We start from the raw sequence: 9,324 nt of genomic DNA, 5'->3' as shown, positions 1-9,324 counted from the left end.
CCTTTATTTTAATGGATATCAGAGAGTGAAGAAGACGCTATCAGTGCTAACTAAAACCTTTATTTTAATGTTGATCAGAAGGTGATGGAGACGCTATTAGTACTAATTAAATCCTTTGTTTTAATGGATATTAGAAAGTGATGAAGACACTATTAGTACTAATTAAATCCTTCATTTTAATGTATATTAGAGAGTGATGGAGACGCTATTAGTACTAATTAAATCCTTTGTTTTAATGTATATTAGAGAGTGATGAAGACGCTATTAGTACTAATTAAATCCTTTATTTTAATGGATATTAGAGAGTGATGAAGACGCTATTAGTACCAATTAAATCCTATATTTAATGGATATTAGAAAGTGATGAAGACGCTATTAGTACCAATTAAATCCTTTATTTTAATGGATATTAGAGAGTGATGAAGACGCTATTAGTACCAATTAAATCCTTTATTTTAATGGATATTAGAGAGTGATGAAGACGCTATTAGTACCAATTAAATCCTTTATTTTAATGGATATTAGAGAGTGAAGAAGACGCTATTAGTACCAATTAAATCCTTTATTTTAATGGATATTAGAGAGTGATGAAGACGCTATTAGTACCAATTAAATCCTTTATTTTAATGGATATTAGAAAGTGATGAATACGCTATTAGTACCAATTAAATCCTTTATTTTAATGGATATTAGAGAGTGATGAAGACGCTATTAGTACCAATTAAATCCTATATTTAATGGATATTAGAAAGTGATGAAGACGCTATTAGTACCAATTAAATCCTTTATTTTAATGGATATTAGAGAGTGATGAAGACGCTATTAGTACCAATTAAATCCTTTATTTTAATGGATATTAGAGAGTGATGAAGACGCTATTAGTACCAATTAAATCCTTTATTTTAATGGATATTAGAGAGTGAAGAAGACGCTATTAATACCAATTAAATCCTTTATTTTAATGGATATTAGAGAGTGATGAAGACGCTATTAGTACCAATTAAATCCTTTATTTTAATGGATATTAGAAAGTGATGAAGACGCTATTAGTACCAATTAAATCCTTTATTTTAATGGATATTAGAGAGTGATGAAGACGCTATTAGTACCAATTAAATCCTTTATTTTAATGGATATTAGAGAGTGATGAAGACGCTATTAGTACCAATTAAATCCTTTATTTTAATGGATATTAGAGAGTGATGAAGACGCTATTAGTACCAATTAAATCCTTTATTTTAATGGATATTAGAGAGTGATGAAGACGCTATTAGTACCAATTAAATCCTTTATTTTAATGGATATTAGAGAGTGATGAAGACGCTATTAGTACCAATTAAATCCTTTATTTTAATGGATATTAGAGAGTGATGAAGACGCTATTAGTACCAATTAAATCCTTTATTTTAATGGATATTAGAGATTGATGAAGACGCTATTAGTACCAATTAAATCCTTTATTTTAATGGATATTAGAGAGTGATGAAGACGCTATTAGTACCAATTAAATCCTTTATTTTAATGGATATTAGAGAGTGAAGAAGACGCTATTAGTACCAATTAACTCCTTTATTTTAATGGATATTAGAGAGTGATGAATACGCTATTAGTACCAATTAAATCCTTTATTTTAATGGATATTAGAAAGTGATGAATACGTTATTAGCACCAATTAAATCCTTTATTTTAATGGATATTAGAGAGTGATGAAGACGCTATTAGTACCAATTAAATCCTTTATTTTAATGGATATTAGAGAGTGATGAAGACGCTATTAGTACCAATTAAATCCTTTATTTTAATGGATATTAGAGAGTGATGAAGACGCTATTAGTACCAATTAAATCCTTTATTTTAATGGATATTAGAGAGTGATGAAGACGCAATTAGTACCAATTAAATCCTTTATTTTAATGGATATTAGAGAGTGATGAAGACGCTATTAGTACCAATTAATTCCTTTATTTTAATGGATATTAGAGAGTGATGAAGACGCTATTAGTACCAATTAAATCCTTTATTTTAATGGATATTAGAGAGTGATGAAGACGCTATTAGTACTAATTAAATCCTTTATTTTAATGGATATTAGAGAGTGATGAAGACGCTATTAGTACCATTTAAATCCTTTATTTTAATGGATATTAGAGAGTGATGAAGACGCTATTAGTACCAATTAAATCCTTTATTTTAATGGATATTAGAGAGTGATGAAGACGCTATTAGTACCAATTAAATCCTTTATTTTAATGGATATTAGAGAGTGATGAAGACGCTATTAGTACCAATTAAATCCTTTATTTTAATGGATATTAGAGAGTGATGAAGACGCTATTAGTACCAATTAATTCCTTTATTTTAATGGATATTAGCGAGTGATGAAGACGCTATTAGTACCAATTAAATTTTTTATTTTAATGGATATTAGAGAGTGATGAAGACGCTATTAGTACCAATTAAATCCTTTATTTTAATGGATATTAGAGAGTGATGAAGACGCTATTAGTACCAATTAAATCCTTTATTTTAATGGATATTAGAGAGTGATGAAGACGCTATTAGTACCAATTAAATCCTTTATTTTAATGGATATTAGAGAGTGATAAAGACGCTATTAGTACCAACTTAAAGTTGAATGATAATGTATATGAGAGAATGGCGTTATCTTTATAGAAACTAATTATAAAAACAAACTTTATGTTAATGTATATCACAAAGTGATAAGGATTTTATTGAAACTTAGTTAAAGAATTTTCATGCAGCGATTATAGCATTTGTTAAATAACGTGTAAATCGCTGAAACTGTAACGATTTTTTAGTTTGTTCTACATATACGTTTTTCTATATCTTATCAAAAACACAAATATGTTACAAAGCAGTTCACCGTTCCTGTCATTGCTGGATGTCGTGACATTCTAAAATATAGTTCAGTATTCGAACTTAACAATGAAAAGTCTCTGGTAATTCTTGTTGTTTTAAAGTATAATTTCTCATTATTATGCAACTCACGACCTGCCTTAGAAACAAATCTCGTGAACTGGTGAAACATTAAAACGACTTTTGGCTTGGCATTTAAATATTTATCGTGTATTGAATTGTTAAAATGAATTGTGCTGAGTCTTTTTACTGTAAAGTGGGGCACATTGTTAACCACAGAAAAGTGTTTAAGATATTTAGTTTTGAAGAAATGTATAATTTTCCTACTTTAACATTACTAACTTTTAGCACACGTCAAGAACACACCCCAAGCATTGTTTCAGATTTTCAAGAACCAACTACTTAAGATATTCTATTATAAACTTGTTTTTACTACACTTTACTAAATTAATAACAAAAAGAGGAAAAGCAAATGTTTAGTAAAACGGACTCCAACATTGTTGTTTTCCCTCAGGTTATATTTTACATGTATGAATATTTTAATGAAAAACTTCTAATAAAAGAGGAAAATAAAGGTGTGGATATCAATTGCCTTTGAAGCACTGACTGATGTGTAATATCAAACCTTTCCTCTTCTTTGTCTTAAAACGTCTATAACGTTACGTAAATATAATGATAATATTTGTCACTTCTATTCAAGGTACAGAAATCAGCGATAGTGCATAAAGCAACAATTCAGTTCTTATAAATTTATATAAGTACTTTGTGCATTTTATGAATAGTTATTTCATTAGCAAAATTAATAAAAATGTTCTGCATAAAATATCATTATTTACATACTTTGTTAGATATTCATTATTATGACGATTATTTTGTACGTAGTTTAGTGTATGAATTTAAGACTGACCTTGATCCTCTAAGGTGGCCGAATTTTTTTAGATATTACTAGAATTATGGTTGTAAATCCAAAATCTAACTGCTGAATTAATGTATTTCAATTATCATATTTTTTGTTTTATAATACTATATATTTTTATTTTGTGATACTGCATATTCTTCTTTTATAAAACTATATTTTTTCTTTTATAATACTGTATATGCTTGTTTTATAATACGATAAATTTTTGTTTTATAATACTGTATATTTTTGTTTGTAATACTGTATATTTTTTGTTTTATAATACTGTACATTTTTATTTTATAATAATGTGTATTTTTGTTTCATAATACTGTGTATTTTTGTTTTATAATACTGTATATTTTTGTTTATAATACTGTGTATTTTTGCTTTATAATACTGTATATTTTTGTTTTATAATACTGTGTACTTTTTGTTTTATAATACTGTATATTTTACTTAAAACACTATATTAAACTACCTTTATTATGAACTTGTTAACTTTTTTAGTTCTATGTTCGTAGCTTATTTTTAATAAAATGTAATGGTAATAGAAATCATCATTAATTTATCATATTAATTATTTCTAAGTTTTTATTCAAATCTCTATACAAAGATATTTTTATTACAATTGAACGTTTATATCAAATATACATCTTATTTCACTAAGAAGGAAATCATATTAATGATATTATATTTTAAATCTGGCATATCATCTATTTTTTCACTTGAGATAACATAATGTCAATGATTATCTCAACTGAGGAAAGTGAGGCATGTATTTGTTACATTTTATATTTCTAAGTGTATCATAGCAACTTCCTTAATTCTATCTTAAATAATTTTTTTCTTGTATAGTGAGTTAAGAACATCACATCAGCGGTTCTTCAGACAAACATAAAGTTGTTTTTCATCTACTGGAATTAAATCGTCATCCATTATCTAGAAGATTTGATGAATCAACCATCTTCTAATTACTTTTCATCTGTAGAGATACAAGAGGAAAAGTAATTGACGGTAGTGCTGAACCAATCATTCTCCACATGGGAGCGCTATCGAACATTTTTTATATAGAATTACTGTATTACATTGTACTATACTAATTATTCTTTATCTATAGAACATTAAGTTGTTGATTAATCACTTTCACAAATGTTATATATGTTGGTATCATGTCAGTTGTCAATAGGTCACAGAGAACATACGAGTTTGAATCTCGTTACCGAACATGCTCGCCCTTTCTGCGTGTGGGCGTTATAACGTGACATTTAATTCACTATTCACTGGTATAGAGTAACCCCCCCCGAGTTGGCGGTGGGTTATGTTCACTAGTTGCCTTTCCCTGATTTCTCACTTCACAATTAAGAACAGTTAGCGCAAATTGCTCTGGAGTAGCTTAATTCTTAAACAAGTAATAAGAAATATTCTATCCTTTATCTTCTAAACCTCTCTTGTAGTTAACTTATTTTGATAAGAATCCCAAAGATTAGTTGCTGTTCATGTGGTACAGTAGTGGTCCTATCTCTGACTGTTTGATTTTTTTTTATTTTATGTTAAATCAGACAAAATTATTGGAGTGTTTTCAGGGAAATCTTCGATAATCTATCCTTTTGCAGTTCATTAGTTTGAGAGCATTCCTTATCCTAACTCAAAACAAAAGTAGAGTTTGCAGACGGAGTAGGTTTTCTTAGCGTTAAAACAATTCATGAATGTTGTCTTGTGAAAATAAAGGAGAGGAGAGAGCATTTCAAGGTCGCCAGCGAATAACTCAAAACAGATCACTTTGTTTTAGGTCGAGCAGTTTAACATATTACATATTGAAATTGTTCAGTTCCATTTTGTATTCATCCGATAAAAAAATCTAGCTCTTCATTTTTACTGAGTTGTCTGAAAATGCTGAACAAAATTTATTGAGAAGACAGGAAACATAGTGCATTCAGTTTTATAATTTTGACACTAACGTGAGTTACGACAGTAATGCCAAAAGACTAATTACTATTGTAACTTAACGATCTTGGACTTCGTTACGTATGTCAGGCCTACAATCGTGATCTATTTGAAAAGTATTTTTAAAGTTAGCTTCGCACACGTCTTGAACATTGTAGAAGTGTATTTCAATTTAATGTCTAGAAGAAATAAGCAAACTAATAACTTACTTCAGGCCAAATCGATTATAAACCTGTTTCTTGAGAATATTCGACAGTTGTAGAACCTAACCTAGCACAATAACATATTATTTTAAAATTAGGGTCGGGCATGACTAATGTGCTGGACTGTGTTTCGCGTTTCATTACAGAAATATTGTTCTCCACATTTAAGTCTCCCAGTGGCACAGCGATATGTCTGCGGACTCACACCACTATACTACTGGTTGGCATAGAACAGATAGCCTATCTGTAGCTTTGTGCTAACTTCCAATTAAACGACCAATCATTCAAACCACGCTAAATCAGTGGGAGCGTTATAAAACTAACAATTCAATTAGAATATTCCAAAAGGCGATGGTCAGTGATGTTGACTAACATTCTACTCTGTCAATTCATTTACAGCTGTCGTAAACGGATTTTGGGAGATATATGTCAACTTACGACGCAAACAAGATAAAGCAACCATAAAAAAGTCCAAATAATGATAAGTCCATTTCATTATTATATGCGAATTTCACCACAAGAACTATCAAATGTTTCAAAATTAAAAATATCAAATCATTATTTCATGGACCTTCAGCCCGGATATGATTCAGTTGTTAAAGTGCCTGGCTGTGGATCCGAGGAACCATTATTGGCCTCTCTTTATATCAAAATCTATCTTCGCATTCTTGGGCCATGGGTAAGGTATAACAGTTATGAATGAAATAGCAATTTATAAAAAGGACTAACCTGGTTAATTTTGGCGTAAACCTTGGAATTGGTAACTTTTTAGTGTCTTTATACACTCGGCGGCCACTTTATAAGGATTACGTATCGAGTACCGGGTAGAACCCCATTTTACCACCAGAACAGCCTGTATTCTTCGCAGCATGAACACAACGAGGTGCTAGAAACATTCCTTAGCGATTTTGGTTCATGACGACTCGATAGCATCACGTAGTTCCTGTAGATTTATCGGCCACACATTCATGCTGCGAATCTCCTGTTCCACCTCATCTCAAATGTGTTCTATTAGATTGAGGCCTGGGGACTGTGCAGTCCATTGAAGTACAATGAAGTCACTGTCACGTTCGTGGAACCAACTTGAGATGATGCGTGATTTGTTACATGGTGCATTATCCTGTTGGAAGTAGTTATTGGAAAACGGGTAAACTGTGGCCGTAAAGGAATGTACATGATTAGCAACAATGCTCAGGTACACTTTTGCGTTCAGATGATGCTAAAATAGTATTAAGGGGCCTAATGTGCGCCATAAAAACATTTCCCACACCATGAAACCACTACCGCCACCTATATCGTTCACACAAGGCAGGATGAATCCATGGATCCATGCTGTTTACGCCAGATTCTGACCCTACCATCTGCATTTCGCAGCAGAAATCGAGATTCATCAGATCAGGTGACGTTTAACCAATTTTCAATATTTCATTTTTGGTGATTCCGTGCCTACTGTAGCCTCATCTTCCTGTTCTTAGCTGACAGGAGTAAAACCCGGAGTGGTCTTCTGCTGCTGTAGCCCATCCACTTCAAGGTTCGACGTGTTCATAAACACCTTTCTACACACCACTGTTGTAAAAAGTGGTTACTTTAATATTTGTGGTATTTCTGTCAGCTTGAACGAGTTTGACCATTCCCCTCTGACCTCTCACATTAACAAGGTGTTTTCGCACACCACACAGAACTGGCGCTCACTGAATGTTTTTTTTTTCAGTTGTTTGCACTATTCTCTGTAAACCCTAGAGACTGTAGTACGTGAAAATCCCAGTAGGTAAGCAGTTTTTGAGATGCTGGAACCACCACGTCTGGTACCAACAATCATTCCACGGTCAAAGTCACTTAGGCCACACATTTTCCCATTCTAATGTTTGGTCGAACAACAACTGGATCTCTTGACCATGTCTGCATGCTTTATATAATTAGTTGGAACCGCATGATTCGCTGTTTGGCTATTTACGTTAAAGAGCAAGTGTACCTAATAAAGTGGCCAATGAATGTATGTATGTATTTTTTGTGTATGTATACTGAAGATTTGTTCAACGTTCACCGCTGTTATGATCTTAAAACAATAAGAACGGTCAGTTACATCACTACTATTGGGATAGTACACCAATAGAATTGATTTATCCGTTGTTCTTAAATTTGGAATCTCTTTAACTCATATCAGGAACTTCCTTGTAGTAGAATCTATGTACCTTGCTTGCAGCAAATACGAGTAAATTAATAAATTATATTTGTTATTTTTAATGATGAAATGTGATCTTCATATCTGAAGAAATACTGCAGACGATATCCTGTTTTTAAAATTAATCTCAAGTTGTACGTATCTGGACGGTCAACGAAGTCGATTTTTAACGTGGAAGGAACATTCACCGATATGTCATGAGGAATCTTCTACATTGATTGATATATAACGAAATTAAATAGTTTGATAAATTAGGAACAGTTACAACTTTCTATCAAAGAAATAAATAAGAAAATCATTTTTGGATGTGGCCAAACTATTTACGTAAAACTTTAAAAGTACTTGTGATTTTATATGTATGATAAAATAAAATCTTTCTCAAATTTTGTTTTCATACAGATGTTACGTAAATTATAAGCTTGAAATAAAGATCTGTACTTGTTATTGTTCTTTTATAATAATATGCTTGAAACTCAAAATTATAATCATAATAATCAGTATTTTAAGTTTTGTTTAGAAATAAAAGTTTATAATCTGATATTCAAAAATAAATTTATTATTATTGCTCGTGCTCCAAACAACGAGAAACTTCGTTTGAGTTCTTAAAACTGTCAGAAGAGAGAAATGGTTTTAAATATCGTTGATATTACTCCAACTATTCTGCTTTATGAGGGCCTCCCAGTGGCTCAGCAGTATATTTGTGGACTTACAACGCTAAAAACCGGGTTTCGATACCCGTGGTGGGCAGAGCACAGATAGCCCATTGTGTAGCTTTGAGCTTAATTCAAAACAAAAACAACAACAACCGTCATGAAAGGTTTTGTTATGAATTTCACGCAAAGCTACCCGAGAACTGTCTTCAATAACTGTGTAAGGCTAGAGGGAAGGCAGCTTGTCATCACCACCCACCGCCAACTCTTGTTCTATTCTTTCACCAACAACAGTGGAGATGACCTTCACATGAAAAGCGCCCTCACGGCTGAAAAGAAAAGCGTGTTTGATAGGACGGGAATTCAAACTCGCTACTCTCAGATTGCGAGTCAGGCATACTGACTATCTGGCATAGCGGGCTGTTTTCATTAAAACAAGAAATAGTAATAATAATAAGTAAAGAAAAATAGTCAATCTGGGAACCATGGCTGCACAATGATCCTCATCATAAATTTTACTTCTGAGATAAAAAAATGTGATTGTTTAGTTTCAAAATTCATTAACGT

The sequence above is a fragment of the Tachypleus tridentatus genome, chromosome 11 (genome assembly GCF_004210375.1).
Source record: "Tachypleus tridentatus isolate NWPU-2018 chromosome 11, ASM421037v1, whole genome shotgun sequence".
NCBI classification, from domain to species: domain Eukaryota; kingdom Metazoa; phylum Arthropoda; class Merostomata; order Xiphosura; family Limulidae; genus Tachypleus; species Tachypleus tridentatus.
This window is presented reverse-complemented; position numbering follows the sequence as displayed.